Source organism: Lactuca virosa, chromosome 2 (assembly GCF_052849685.1).
Source record: "Lactuca virosa cultivar CGN04683 chromosome 2, Lactuca_virosa_CGN04683_v6, whole genome shotgun sequence".
NCBI lineage: Eukaryota > Viridiplantae > Streptophyta > Magnoliopsida > Asterales > Asteraceae > Lactuca > Lactuca virosa.
The window spans coordinates 57,575,321-57,590,468 of record NC_136427.1 but is presented as its reverse complement, the minus strand read 5'-3'; positions in this window follow the sequence as shown (position 1 = coordinate 57,590,468).

Genomic DNA, 15,148 nt, shown 5'->3' with positions numbered 1-15,148 from the left:
GGTTTTGGTTTTGGTTCTGGTTCGGGTTCCGACTCAGGTGCGGGTGCTGATCCGTTTAGCGAGCAGATGCGGGAGTTCATCTCGTCGAAGATTACCCGCGGTATTTTGGAGCAGACTGCTGTGATCTTTGGTTTAGTCAAGGAAAGGATTTTGGAGGTATTTGATAGTCGTCTCGGGGCCTTTCGGGCCGAGATTGTAGTAGGGCAGTTGGGGGCTCATCTGGAGCCCAAAGCTTGTGGATCTCTGGGATCCTCCTGGAAGGAGGATCCTATTGTTAGCTTTTTTCGTTTGGGATCGGATGTGAGTTGTGCACCCTATCTTCAGGAGAGTCGACTACAAGATTGGATTGCCGCAGAAGTTTCGCGAGCCCTCCGCGAGGAGTTACCCGACATCATTGGGCGTGTCACCGATAGAGTGGTCACTAGGATCGAGAGGCGGGCCTCAGCTTTTCAGGCGATTGATGAGGTGGTCGGGGTAACCCGAAAGCATGAGATTGGTTTAGATAGTCAGCTCAGGAAGAGGAAGCAGACTTCTGGTCTGGCTCGATAGTATGGGCAGTTAGACGCTGTCGTAACTGGTGTCAGAGACCCGAAGGGTCGAGATGGTTGTGCGAGGGATAAGGGAACTCGGGAGGATGTGCGAAACAAGTCTAAGTGCGGCAGGTGCGGATGGAAGGGTCACAAACGCCAAAAATGCACATTAGGAATAGAGTTATGCCATCGTTGTCATCAGCCTGGTCATGTCAGGGTGAATTTCCCCCGCTCAGCGGTTGGGGTAACTCCGGTTTCATGGAAGGTACTTCGATAGGAATGGGGATTCGATGTTTCTTCAGATGAGGTCGCGGGTATGTATGTTTTTCTCTTTCCGTATTTTGTGGTTGTAATCTTGGATCATTTTGGGTAAGTGTACCCTTGGGTTTTTCCCTCTACTTATGTTTGGGTCATATTTTCGAAGAAATTATATGCCAATTGCATGCCGTGAATTGTTAGTGGTCAGTGAAAGGTTGTTTTCCCTTTTAGCAGGTTTAGAGTGTTCAGTGTTATCTTGGTATATGGTCGAGATAGGTTCAGAGGCATTATGTGGAAGGTCTGCAGTCAGGGTTCATCGGGTTGGTTGTCCATCATCGTCAGGATTCGGTGATGTCATCCATTGCGCTTGGGTTGGTTTGTGGAAGCGCCAAGGGAAGTGGTCTATTACGGAAGTTTTGCTCTGAGCATCGGTTAATTGGACTTCAAGAATTGAATGTAGCATCATTTCAAGGCATATGGGGTTATCAGTTTTGTTAGGATTCGGGAAGTGTTTATCTGGTCTTCAGAGGTTGTGCGGACTTTTGGGGTCTGGCTAGTGATGGAGCACTAGAACTGGTAAGTGCAGGTTGTCAACAGTTGGTTATTAGAGGGTAAAAAGGATTGGGAATCCTTCAATTCTCATGTTTTGTGAAGACGTAGTTGAATCTAAGTGGGGAAAGAATCGATCAGGTATTCAGGATCAGAAGCAGGTTGGAACTAGGATGAGTTTCACATCCCTGTCAGGGAGGAGGGCGGCCTAAGTGGCTGCTTGGATCGAGGAATTACGTGAGTTGGGAGTTAGGGAAACTTCCCAACTTTGGTTTCATGTCTTCTTGGTGTCAGCCAGCAGGCTTCGGGAGGGGGACCCAAGGTGGGGTTCCTATCATGATTCGAGTTGGGATGGAAAGTTGGTTAGTTGTGTATTTAAATCCGGATGGCGTTCAAATTAATAGATTAGCAGTAAGGAATTGGGCGGAGGTAGTCACAGCGTGGGAGTGTTGTAATAATGCGGGGTAGCCGTAGCATTCACTAGTGGCCAGTTTGCATGGGAGTGTTGTAAGACTGCGGGGTAGCCGTAACATTCACTAGTGGTCAGTTAGTGTGGGGGTTTTCTAAGATTGTTGGGTAGCCGTAGAATTCACTAGTGTTCAGTTAGCGTAGGAGTGTTGTAAGACTGCGGGGTAGCCGTATCATTCACTAGTGGTCAGTTAGTGTGGGAGTGTTGTAAGACTACGAGGTAGCCGTAGCATTCACTAGTGGTCAATTAGTGTGGGAATGTTGTAAGACTGCGGGGTAGCCGTAGCATTCACTAGTGGCCAGTTAGTGTGGGAGTGTTGTAAGACTGCGGGGTGGCCGTAGCATTCACCGGTCTCAGTTCAGCGGCGAGATTTCAGTGAATCTGTGACTTGCTCACGGATTTCTTCAGATGGTTTAGGCCAAGGCGGGTCTGTTTGCAGGGATGTGGGAAGGACACAACGCGTTCAGAATCGAGGATTGGTAGATCTTGGGAGACCAGGTATGAGGTAAGACCACATTTTGTCCTGTAGCGTTCAAACTAGCCTCGAGTTTGGTTCTAAGATGATTCGGGTAGCTTATGCATATTGCAAGTTTTCTTTCGGAAGTCGCGTGGGGCAACTGTGAGGGTGTTCTTTGGCTCAGAAACCGGGCAGGAACCCGGTTTTCCAGATAGTGGGCAGATAAATTGGGACCAGGGAGGTCTCGGCTCATTTGGGAAGTAGATAAGAGGCAGCATGATGTTTCAGGAAAAAGTAGTGATTTGAGTGTTCGTGTGTGTGGAGTAGCATGTTGGTCGAAAGTGCTAAGTCACTTGCAATTGGATTAAATAATCTCAGTGGAATGGATTTGATCCTGTTGCGCAGCTCTCGTTTGAGTCTAACCGTTACAGGGGTGAATCTTCTACTCGAAGGATTATTTGAGCCTTCTGTCAAGTATAAGGATTTCGCAGCTGGTTATGGTTAAGGGTTTTGTTTTCATAGGTTGCATCAAGGTAATCAAGGTTGGAAGCATTATGGTTGGTCAGTTGTTCGGTGATGTTTTAGCATGATAATATTTTAGCATGGGCGGTCTTTCGGGGTGGCAGACAATTATAGATTTCAGGATTCGGATAGGCAGAAGTGGTTTCGTGGGAGCTTAAGGTTTGTTTTCTTCGGGTTGGAATTTTGTTTGGATTTCGGTTATATCGGGAAGGTTGTCTTATGCGTTGAATCTTCGGTTGTATTCCTCAGATTGTTTGTTATGATATAGGTGTTAGTAAGGAGCGATTTCGAGGACGAAATCTAATATAAGTGGGGGAGAGTTGTAACACTCGGTTTCAGATTTTCTCCGCTGCCTGGGGCTGCGACCCAGTCATCAGTTGTCATGAGACTTAGGGCTTCGAGAAAGGAAGGATTTATCCCATTTCAGATGTAGTTGCCATTATATGAGTGATCCAAGTATTCGAGTGTGTCTTCGGAGCCAAGGGTATGATTGTAATTAGGTATCTAAGAAATTTATAGATTTTGGGTTTTGTTCGGCAGGTTTTAAGGCTTGGGTGTGTTGTTAGGAGCGTAGGGCTTTTCGCCACCTTTTCATGGATATAAAGTTCGTTGGAAATGGACCTAGGACGATGGAGTGATGGTATTTTGAACTTATTGGCAGGTTTGGTCCCTAATGGAAATATTTGACAAGGCAGTCCCATTCATGCAAGGATGCATACGCGTGAGTACGCCCAACATAATATGGGTTACACCCAGCGTAGTGTTGGATAAGTGAAACACGGGACTTAGAGTTGTATGCCCAACATACGTGCAGGATCCCCAAAACCCTAGTTTTAAGGGTTGGCTCACTATTTAAGCACCTTAAGTCCAAGGTGTGCGCCTCTCTTTCATCCAAGAGGGTTGTGTGCCTTGTATGTGCATTTTTGGTGGATTCTAGTGTATTTCAAGAAGTGGAAGGTTGGTACAAGGTGGTGGTTCAAGGAAAGGCTTGTGGATCTGGACTCCTTGCTGCATTTTCAGCTCATTGAAGGTAAAAAGTTCTTAGCTTGATCATTAGAAGTTGATATCTATGATTATGTGGGTTTTTGGTCCCATTTTGACCTCTTAAGTGAGATCCAGTGGTTGGACACCACTTCAGAAGCTTTGAGTTGCCACTCTTGGCATATCCAAGGTTATAAGTTTATAAAAATTCTTGCTTGATGCTTAGATGAGGTCCATGCATTTTCTTGTTGGTTTTAATGGATTAAATTGGTTATTAGGTCCCTTTGGGTCATGAAAATGCATAAAGGTGCCGACTTTATGCATTAAGAGCTTAAGTTGGAGGTTCCCTGATGTTTAGACGCAAAGTGCTTAATGGGTTAAGTCGAAATCTCAATTTGGAGAATCTACGGTTATGCCCCGCGTAACTAGAGGTATTGATAGCTCGGGAAGGCATCTGAGCAGCAAGTTTGGATTATGGATCATGGTTTGGAACCCAATTCCTAATTGGGTGATATTTTGGTATTGATAGCTCGGGAAGGCATCTGAGCAGCAACTAGGGATTTCTTTTAATGAGCTCCTGCATTCGAGGTGAGTCTCCCTTCGTAGAATATGTGGGTCGAAGGCACCAAGGCCGGCCCACTTGTATGTTATAGTATGATGATTGTCAGTGTGATAATTTTCAGTTGTGCATGTATTGCTTGATGCTTTCTGTATGATATTATGTGGTAGTGGTGGGGGTGAAATAGACCCGATATCTAGTTGAAATAGACCGAAGGGGTAGGTCGGGCACCCTGATATTCCTGATAATATGTTATGTATAATATTATGTGGTAGTGGTAGGTGTGAAATAGTTACCGTAATCGGTTGGAATAAACCGAAGGGTAGGTTAGGCACCTAGATATGCCTGACAAGGGTAGGTCGGGCACCCAAATATGCCTGACAAGGGTAGGTCGGGCACCCAGATATGTCTGACAAGGGTAGGTCGAACACACAGATATGCTCGACAGTGTCCGATTGAATAGACCGAAGGGGTAGGTCGGGCACCCAGATATGCCTGACAGTATGTTTGCATTATATGTGGTATTTGGGGAACTCACTAAGCTTTGTGCTTACGGTTTTCAATTTTGTTTCAGGCACTCCAGTTTTCAAATGAAAGAGCTCGGGACGATCGCAACGCATACACCCGTCTTTTCCGTAGTACGTGATCTTTGGTACTGGACTCTGATAATTGATTTATTTGAAATGCTTTTCAATGTTTTGAACGAAGTTAAAATAGTGTTTTAATTATATTGAAAATGAAAATTTTACCTTAGAGTTTTGGGTCGTTACACATGTACATAAATGAACTAAAATGGAATGAAAGTCACTCCTAACCACTCTCACTCTCTCTCTCTCACACACTCTCTCTCTCTCTCTACCTCTCTCTCTCCTTCTCACTCTCACTCATTTTCGGCTATACCTCTTCCAAGTAAGGGTTTGGTTGAGTTTTTTTACTTATTCTTACACATCTCATGCCTCTTAACTCACCATACGTTTGCATTTAATGAAAGTATGATTCTTAAATCAAGTACATTCCTTAGTGTCCCATAAGGACAAAGGAGACGATCTTAGTATGGAAGAGACCAATTTAAGGGTTACACACATGCTAAGTTCAACACTAATAAAGATGATTGCATTTGTAATTGGGATTCATGCTTTTACTAAATGATGATGTATTAGCTTGTAAGACTACAAGTAAAACATCATAGTGTATTTGAGAATAAACTTAGAGTATATTGCAATTGGTTATAATGCAAAGGAAGCTATGTGATGAAAAGGTGTTCACTAGTGACATCATTGTTGAAATTCAATCATTGATGGTCATTTTGAAGGTTCTTGTGACTGTAAGGATGAACTTACCTCGAGTATGGATCCTAAGTCACACAAGTTCACATGACATATATTTAGTAGCAAAACATTAGTTAGTTGTTCATATGTTAAGACATCATTTCAATGGAATCATATCATAAGATAATCTTATCGATCCACTCCCTAAGCCAATGTCACCAACCAAGTATGATAGTCAGAAAAAGTCAAGAGGCATTAGATTTATAAATGAATTGGATTAGGCATACTTAGTTTAGTTATGTTTTAAATCTGAGAACTTGAGCAGTATAAATATTTATCTGATTTGGCGATTATTAAATGATAATCTTAATATATGATGAAGACCAGTCATTTAATTAGCTTATCAATGTCTTATCCTTTTTCACGTTTAAAGCCATTTCCCGAGTATTGAGTTATTCAAACCTCAATAGTCGGTCGTACTCTTGAAGGTGAGTAAGTGATTTAAGAATGTCGCGAACATTAGTAATTGTCGATAACATAAAGATTGTGATAACATTCATGAGTACTTGAAATAGAGATTTAAGTATTGGAACAACCCGCACTTAGAAAGTTACTTCATGGATCAAGTCACAAGTAATACTAAGATGACAATATCTTTTATTCTTCAAACCGAGATGCATATGAGGTTTTTCTTTACAAGTTTGTTGTGTATTGGTCTCCTCCAACGATGTCCATAATTGGTAGTTATAAAGGCTATGCCCATATATGATATGGTGAGTAGATAAAAATTATGTAGTCAAAGTATATTTGTTCCTTTTACCTTAATAGGAGATGATATATTAATGGGGACCTCGATAATTTGGTGTTGGCATCTAGTGTGCATGGTTGGGTCCTTACTGGAATTAATGTGTTCAATTTAGTAGTCACATGTAGTCGTCATAAATCTTTATCGGGAGACAAAATTTTGAACACTAAGATTGACCCTTATGCATGTCTTATGTTCATACGAATATCTATAACAAATGAATAACTAGTCACTTATCTAAGGATTGAATTTTTATTATGATCAGAGTTTGTCAGCTGTATCAGATCACTAACTCTATGTTGATTGTTTGAGAAGTATTAAACCTCAAATAGTTGATGACCAAGTAGGAGACTGATGGAGATAGTGTCCAAGTTCATTAAGTATTAGTGATATTTCTAAATAATAATAGGGTCCTTTTAGGTTGGCATCATGACAATTAGCAATAAGTAAATGGGGAAAAATAAGTTGTTAATTTATTATGAATTAACAAATTAATTAGAAATTATTTTCATAATTAATTAAATATTTTTAATTAATAAAAGGACTTGAATACTAATTGATTCCTAAAGATTAGTTAGAATATTACAAAAGCTCCTGGAAAGAGGATATAGACGATTTATGTTTTTCCCTGAAAGGGACAAGACAAGTTTTGAATAATGTAAGGATTCCTAAAACCCTTTGCAAGCTCTTCTTTTATTTATGTCTTGTCCTTCCTACCTGCGATTTGATTCTACTCTCCGACGAGTTTCTCGCCAGCACCGCCAGCGATGAGCTGTCCGTTGCCCGGGTTCCACTCTACGACCGCTCTTTGCTACTTTACAGTCGCTTGTGTGCTTGTAATGTTTTCATTTTCTCTGTATCAAGGTACGCCGTCTGTCTGCTTTGCTCAAAAGTCGAAATTATATTCTCCACTTGTTATTGCAACCTGAAGTTTTCTTATTGAAATCAAAGATTTTTTTAACTTCTAACTTGGGACTCATTAATTTTCTAACTAATTTCTTACAACATTTTTATGATAATGGTAACATGAGAACATATTTAACAAGTTAAATGGTCAAATACATACAAAAAAAAAGTTGCCTAAATATGAAAAAAAAAATTCCTAAAACTTTTTTATAATTTCTTACAACATTTTTATAATAATTTTTACTATATGTTTTTCTAATACAATGTTTTAAACATTTCTTAAATTTTTTTAGACCTTTTTTTTTTTTACTATTTTCATATAATTTTCGTACAAATGCTTTGAAACCAAATGTTTTCTAAATGTTTTAAGTTTTTCTTACAAGTTTTTAATTAATTAGTTTATTTATTTATTATTTTTTTTTTTACATTTTCATACAATTTTTCTTATAACTTTCATACAATTATTTCTAAACTTTTTTTTTACAATATTTATAAAGTGTTTCATAGATTTTGTATGACAATTTAATACTTTTTATAACATTTTAAAATACTTTCGTTATTAGCTTAGAACGTTGTATTAAAAAAAATTACAAAGTTTATAAACTTCTAATTAAAAAGTATAAAAAAGTAGTAATAATTTTAAAACATTTACATTATATAGCTTTTTTTATGTTTTTTTCCTACGTAAAATGTTATTTTTAGTTTTTAAAAGACTCTCCATACTTATTGTTATATATTTAATTTATTTAATCTTATTGTTAGATACTATTTACTATTAAAAAAGTTTACAATTGATCAATATTTAATTAATATTTATGATAGTAAGTTTTTGCTAAAAATAAATTAGTAGAAAATTGATTTGTCAAATCAAAAGATTATAAATGAGAAAAATAATTAATCGTTATTAAAATGAGGGAAATGACTTATCAGGGTAATTATTTTTTCATTTTGTTCATATTTAGACAATTTTTTTTTGTACACATTTAACCATTTAACTTATTAAAGGTGTTGACATGTTACCATTGTTACCTGAGATAGCCGGTGATAATGGTAATACATACATACGTTTAACAAGTTTAATGATCAAATGTGTAAAAAAATGTCTAAATACGAGTAAAATAAAATAAAAAATTACATTGGTAATTCATTTTCCCTTGTGTAAACCTACACTAAAACTAACTAGGGTATGATATCTAAAATCTGAAGAACATTCTACTTACTAGACAAACATATTATAATGACATTCGACTTCAACTAACTAGGGTATTTCCTTTACATAGTCTTTAAGAACATCAAAATAATCATAACACTAAAACTCATGAAAACCACACACAAAAAAACCACAACCCAATTCAATCTTACTAGACTACCATTGTTTGCTCAAATTGGTTTTTGCACAATGGATTCAAAAAAAACAAAACACTAAAACCCATGAAAACCAAAATAAAAAAGAACCTAGGTCATATTCACCGTACTATATATTGTTTTTTGCACCTTGGGTTTAATAGGATGTTGCTCAGTCATCTTAGTTAACTGCTTTTGCATCTTAAAACAATTATTCTCTTTGTACTAATTGATGAATTGGTAGGTAATTTTTCATAATATTACTTAAAATACATACACTCTTGTTTTGTATTTTTCCGGTATTGACAACCAAAGTAATGTTAGTAGAAGGTCTTCCTTTTGCTCTTAGAAAGGTTCCTGTAAAGAAAAGATTAACTGCAAACGATGTGGCTGAGGCTCGAGTTGGACTTGATTCCCTTAAACAGATTCACCGTCTGTTCCCAGGATACAACAACCTTAGCAGTATTGTGTACTGCAGGATATTACCACTTGCCTGAAAGAATCGCCGGAAGCAGGAGTACAAAGAAGGAGGAAGAAGAAGAGTATTTTCATTCGTATCTCTGAATGAGACGGAAAGGTCTACTTTTATAGTTGAATTGTGTAATGGAAACAAATCACTAATTGATTGAGCGTTTAATACCATTAAATGTCATTAATTACGCAATTAATGCATTCGTTACAGAATTCAAAAATAGGGACCAAAACTGTCAAGTTTAGCAAAAACGAGGGTAGCGCACGCTCGAGTTTTCGGAGCTGCATTCGTGCCCATGCACGAGTTTGGTGTTTTTGGTCTACGAAATCCAAGATTTGCACCCCCCCCTGCGTGCGGGTAGGAATTGTAGTATAACCATAGACACAAGCTTGTAAGCCTTTCATGCATTCAAGCTTATAAACCTTATTTGGTTTGGTCTTTCTACCAATGTGGGAATCATTCCCACATTCCTCTCTTTTTGCTAAATTTATTCTCAAATACCCATCTTTGAGTATCGATATCTCATTCACATATACTCTATTTTGGACATATAATATATCGTTTTGAAGTCCTCGTGGAGGAGAACACAAACCCGCTTAGAGTTAGTTATATATACAACATATGTATATATTTATATATGTCCAAAGTTAGTAAAAATGTAAATATTTATACTAAATTTTCCAACAATCCCCCACATGAATGAAGATCGATCTCTGTACATCCAATTTCTAAACGAAATTTTCAGCAGTTGAATCCTGTATAGGATAGGTAGGTATTAACCTTTGAACCCTCCCTTAAGAAGTTACACTTAATCTCCTAGCAGTTAGTAGATCTCGATGTCTTTGAACTAAACCGCCATTTATGTAGACGACAATGTAAATCTCACATGATTCTCCCTGACAAGGTCATATCCTCATAGTCGTGTTCATTTTGGTCATGAACACTAGCCTGGTTCTGCAAGAGCTTTAGGAATTGTGCCCCAATAATTCCCCTCGAAGCGACCCCACTTCTCTCTCACATACGTGATTCCAAGAATCATTAAAAACCATATGTTTAGCCTAATTTTGTCACTACATATAGGAATGGACTAGGAAGTAATGTTAACTCCCCCACAGTGACATGCCTCAATCATACAGTTAGGTTATCCTTTTGAACCCAGATCTTGGGATCTCCAGTCTTCTGGGTAAGGTTTCCTTCGTCTAAATTTATTCATTCATGGGCTTTAGTCCCATTCCTCTTGACGACTTATAAACTACATCTCTACTCAAGCCTTTTGTAAGCGGATCCTCAATGTTATCCTTTGACTTCACCCAGTCAAATGTGATAACCCCCGTAGAGATTAGTTGTCGTATCGTTTTGTGTCTACGTCTAATGTGCCTTGATTTCCCATTATACATTGTACTTTGAGCTCTACCAATTGCCGATTGGTTATGACAATGTATACATATGGCCGTTACCGGCTTGGGCCATTCGGGAATGTCCTCTACAAATTGACGTAGCCACTCCGCCTCTTCAGCACAAATATCTAAGGCGATAAATTCAGATTCCATCGTGGATCTAGATATAACTGTTTGCTTGGATGATTTCCATGCTACAGCAGCACCTCCAAGTGTAAACACATATCCACTTGTAGATCTGGAATATTTTATGTCAGATATCCAATTTGCATCTGTGTATCCTTCGATAACTGTTGGATGTCTGCCATAATGCAGTCCATATTCTCGCGTGTATCTCACATACCTTAGCAACCTAGTAATACTGTTCCAGTGTCCAGAACTGGGTTTACTAGTGTATCTACTTAGTCTGCTCACAACATATGCTAAGTCAGGTCTGGTACAACTCATTAGATACATCATACTGCCAATAATTCGTGAATATTCCACTTGATTAACACTATCACCTCTATTTTTACGTAGATGTTGACTAGTGTCAATTGTAGTTCTAGCTATGCTAGTGTCTCCCTTAGCAAAGTTTTCAAGAATCTTATCCACATAGTGTGTTTGACTTAAAATCAAACCACTTTGGGTTCTTGTGATCTTGACTCCAAGAATCACATCCGCTAAACCCATATCTTTCATGTCGAACCTGGATTTCAACATATCTTTCGTGGATTTTATTATCTTGTCATCACTACCAATGATAAGCATATCATCAACATACAAACACAAGATGACATAACCATGAGTGGTGTTTTTCACATAGATACACTTATCACACTCATTGATTCTAAAGCCAGTTTCCATCATGATTTGATCAAACTTTTAATGCCATTGTTTAGGAGCTTGTTTTAATCCATATAGAGACTTAACAAGTTTACAGACCTTGTTCTCTTGTCCCGAGGCAATGAAGCCCTCAGGTTGCTCCATATAAATTTCTTCTTCCAACTCCCCATTTAGGAAAGCCGTTTTCAAAACCATTTGATGAACTTGCAAGTTTCTGATCGCTGCAATGGCAAGAACTAATCTAATGGATGTTATCCGCGTTACCGGCGAATACGTATCAAAGTAATCTAGACCTTCTTTTTGTCTATAACCTTTGATTACTAGTCTTGCCTTGTATTTATCAATACTGCCATCAGGTTTCATCTTTCTCTTAAAAATCCAACAGTAACCTAGTGGCTTGCTACCTGGAGGTAGATCCACTAGTTCCCACGTATGATTTTGTAAGATAGATTCTACCTCATTTTTGATGGCTTCTTTCCATTGAGATCCCTTAGAAGAAGTAACCGCCTCTTGGTAGGTTTTAGGTTCACTTTCCACCACATAGGTGTAAAAATCATCACCAAATGATTTTTCAACTCTAGCCCTCTTACTTCTTCTGAGTTCTATCTCTTCTTCCTCAGATTGAGCTTGTTCTTCCTCTCGAACAGCTTCGTTGTTTGGTAAAGATGGGCTTTCAACTTCCTTGTTCAAACAAGGAAACACATCTTCAAAGAATGAAGCATTCCTTGATTCCATTATGGTATTCTTGTGTATTTCAGGTTTCTTAGAATCATACACAAGGAACCGATAAGCACTACTACTTTGTGCATATCCAATGAATACACAATCCACTGTTTTAGGGCCTAACTTTTGTACCTTAGGCGGTGGTACTACAACTTTAGCTAGGCACCCCCACACTCGTAAGTACTTATATGATGGCTTTCTTCCCATCCAAAGTTCATACGGTGTTTCATTCTTTTCTTTGCGAGGTATCTTATTTAGAAGATAGTTAGCCGACAAAATAGCTTCCCTCCACATTGACTGGTTTACACCCGAACTAATGATCATGACATTGACCATTTCTTTCAAGGTACGGTTCTTTCTTTCAGCAATTCCATTGGATTGAGGTGAATAAGGTGATGTGAATTCATGACGAATTCCATTTTCGCACAAAATTCAGCATAGGGAGAAACATATTCTCCACCCCTATCACTTCTAACCACTTTAATTCTCTTGTTGAGTTGATTCTCAACTTCATTTTTGTACAAGACAAACTTGTCTATTGCTTCATCTTTAATCTTAAGTAAATATATGTAGCAATATTTCGTGCTATCATCGATGAATGTAATGAAGTATTTTTTCCCACCTTGAGTAGGAATTGACTTTAAATCACACACATCAGTGTGAATTAAATCAAGAGGTTCGGTGTTTCTCTTGATTGTTTGGAAAGATAATCTAGTTTGTTTGGCTTCAACACATGTAGGGCATTTGTGATTTGAGTCAATATTAAGTTTTGGTATGTATTCTAGTTTAATTAATCGCTTAATAGAATTGTAATTTACATGTCCTAAGCGACCATGCCAAACATTTGAACACTCAAGCAAATAAGCATAACTAGAATTTGTATTATTCATTTTGTTTGTCACCATTACATTCAATTTGAACATGCCATTCAAGGCATATCCTTTTCCCACAAACATACCATTTTTGGACGAAACAAACTTGTCCGAATCAAACACTAGCTTAAAACCAAATTGGTTCAACAAACCACCTGACACTAGATTCTTACGAAGTTCAGGAACATACAAAACATCCCAAAGCTTCACTTCTTTCCCCGAAGTCATTTTTAGAATGACATCACCAACACCTTTGATATCCGCGGTAGCTGCATTTCCCATGTACAGCTTTTCACCATCTTCAACTTCTTTGTAGGTGTTGAAAGCACTCTTGTCATGAAACACATGACGAGTAGCCCCCATGTCAATCCACTACTCCTTTGAATTTGTATTCATGAGATTCACTTCAGAAACCATAGCCGTGAGATCAGTAATCATGGCCACCAACTCCATGTTATCATTCACCATGTTTGCTTGACGGTTTTCCCTCTTAGGTTGTGGGCACTCCGAAGCCTTGTAAAAATTAATTCAGACTTTTAGTTTAATGCACGTTGTTTTTTTTTGACATTTGAATAAATCAAAGTTCCAGTGAGTGTGTTCCTGGTCTTTGGCATGTAGTCAAGTTAGTTCCTAATTTTTAGCTAAGTCTTAGTATAAGTAGAAAGGCAAGTGTACGTTGGAAATTATCCCCTCTTTTGTTTTTCTGTTCATTGAATAAAACAGTAACACTTTGCCTCAGATTATTCCCATGTTATTTTATTTGCCTTCTCCGTTTCTCTGTTCATTGTGCAACTTTCTTTAAAGCTATTTTTCTAGTTTTACCCTTCCTGTGATTTACAAGATTTGCCCCTGTGCATTTCACTATCTTGTCCCCTGTTTCTTGTTTTCAAAAGACTTTATTGACCCTGCAAAACACCAACAATTGGTATCAAAGCATTCCTGGTGTATGCCAAAATTCCAGCCTCGTGAGATAGATATGTCAGGAAGTAATAGAGAAAAAGATGGTCAGGTCACACTACATTATCCAATGCTGTCGAGGTCAAATTATGCAGCTTGGGCAATCAAAATGAGGGTGTTTATGCAGGCCCAAGGTGTTTGGGAAGCGGTTGAACCTAGAACAACAAATACAGTGGTAGAAGTGAAGAAGGACAAATTGGCTTTGGCAGCCATTTATCAAGGGATACCAGAGGATCTACTGTTGTCCTTAGCTGAGAAGAAAACAACCAAAGAAGCTTGGGAGGCTTTGAAGACTATGTTTATGGGGGCAGATAGAGTGAAGACAGCAAGAATACAAACCTTAAAAGCCGAGTTTGAAGCTTTGAATATGAAGGAGTCAGAAGTTGTAGATGAGTTCGCTATGAAAGTGAGCATTATATAACCACCATGCATACACTGGGGGATACAGTCGAAGAGTCTTATGTAGTGAAGAAACTACTAAGAGCGGTCCCTCCTAAATTTCTTCAAATAACCTCAACTCTGGAGCAGTTTGGGAATTTGGATGAAATGACAGTTGAAGAAGTGATTGGGAGGCTTAAAGCCCATGAAGAGAGAATGAAGGGGCATGGTGATACAAAGGACAAAAAACTTATCTTAACCCACCAAGAGTGGACTGAGAGAAACAAGAAGAAAGGAGAAGGTAGTTCAAAGTCAGTCCCGAAAGGCAACTGTGGTGGGTCATCATGTGGAAGAGGAAGAGGCCGGAACAGGGGTGGTCCAAGTGGTGGTCGAGGTGGTCGTGGCAGAAGTGGTCCTCACCAGCAAAAAGAAAGAAACCACAGTCAAGATAAAAGTGAAATTCAATGCTACAACTGTCAAGAGTTCGGACACTACGCAACCGAGTGCAAGAATCCAAGGAAGGAAGGAAACCATGAAAGCAATTTGATCCAGGAAGACAATGAACCAGCCATGTTGTTGTCATCCTTTGAGGCTAAAGAAGAGACATGAGAGGTACTCTTAAATGAAGAGAAGGTGAACCCGAAGCTAAGATCAAATGGTGATATTGTGAGTGAATCAAACATGTGGTATCTGGACACAGGGGCCAGCAACCACATGACTGGAGAAAGAAGCAAGTTCCAAGAGCTAGACACAACCATCCAAGGCTCGGTGAAATTTGGAAACAAATCAAAAGTTAGAATCGAAGGGAGAGGTATGATTATTTTCCAATGCAAGGTGAGGAAAGGAAATTAAGAGAAGTATATTACATACCTGAGT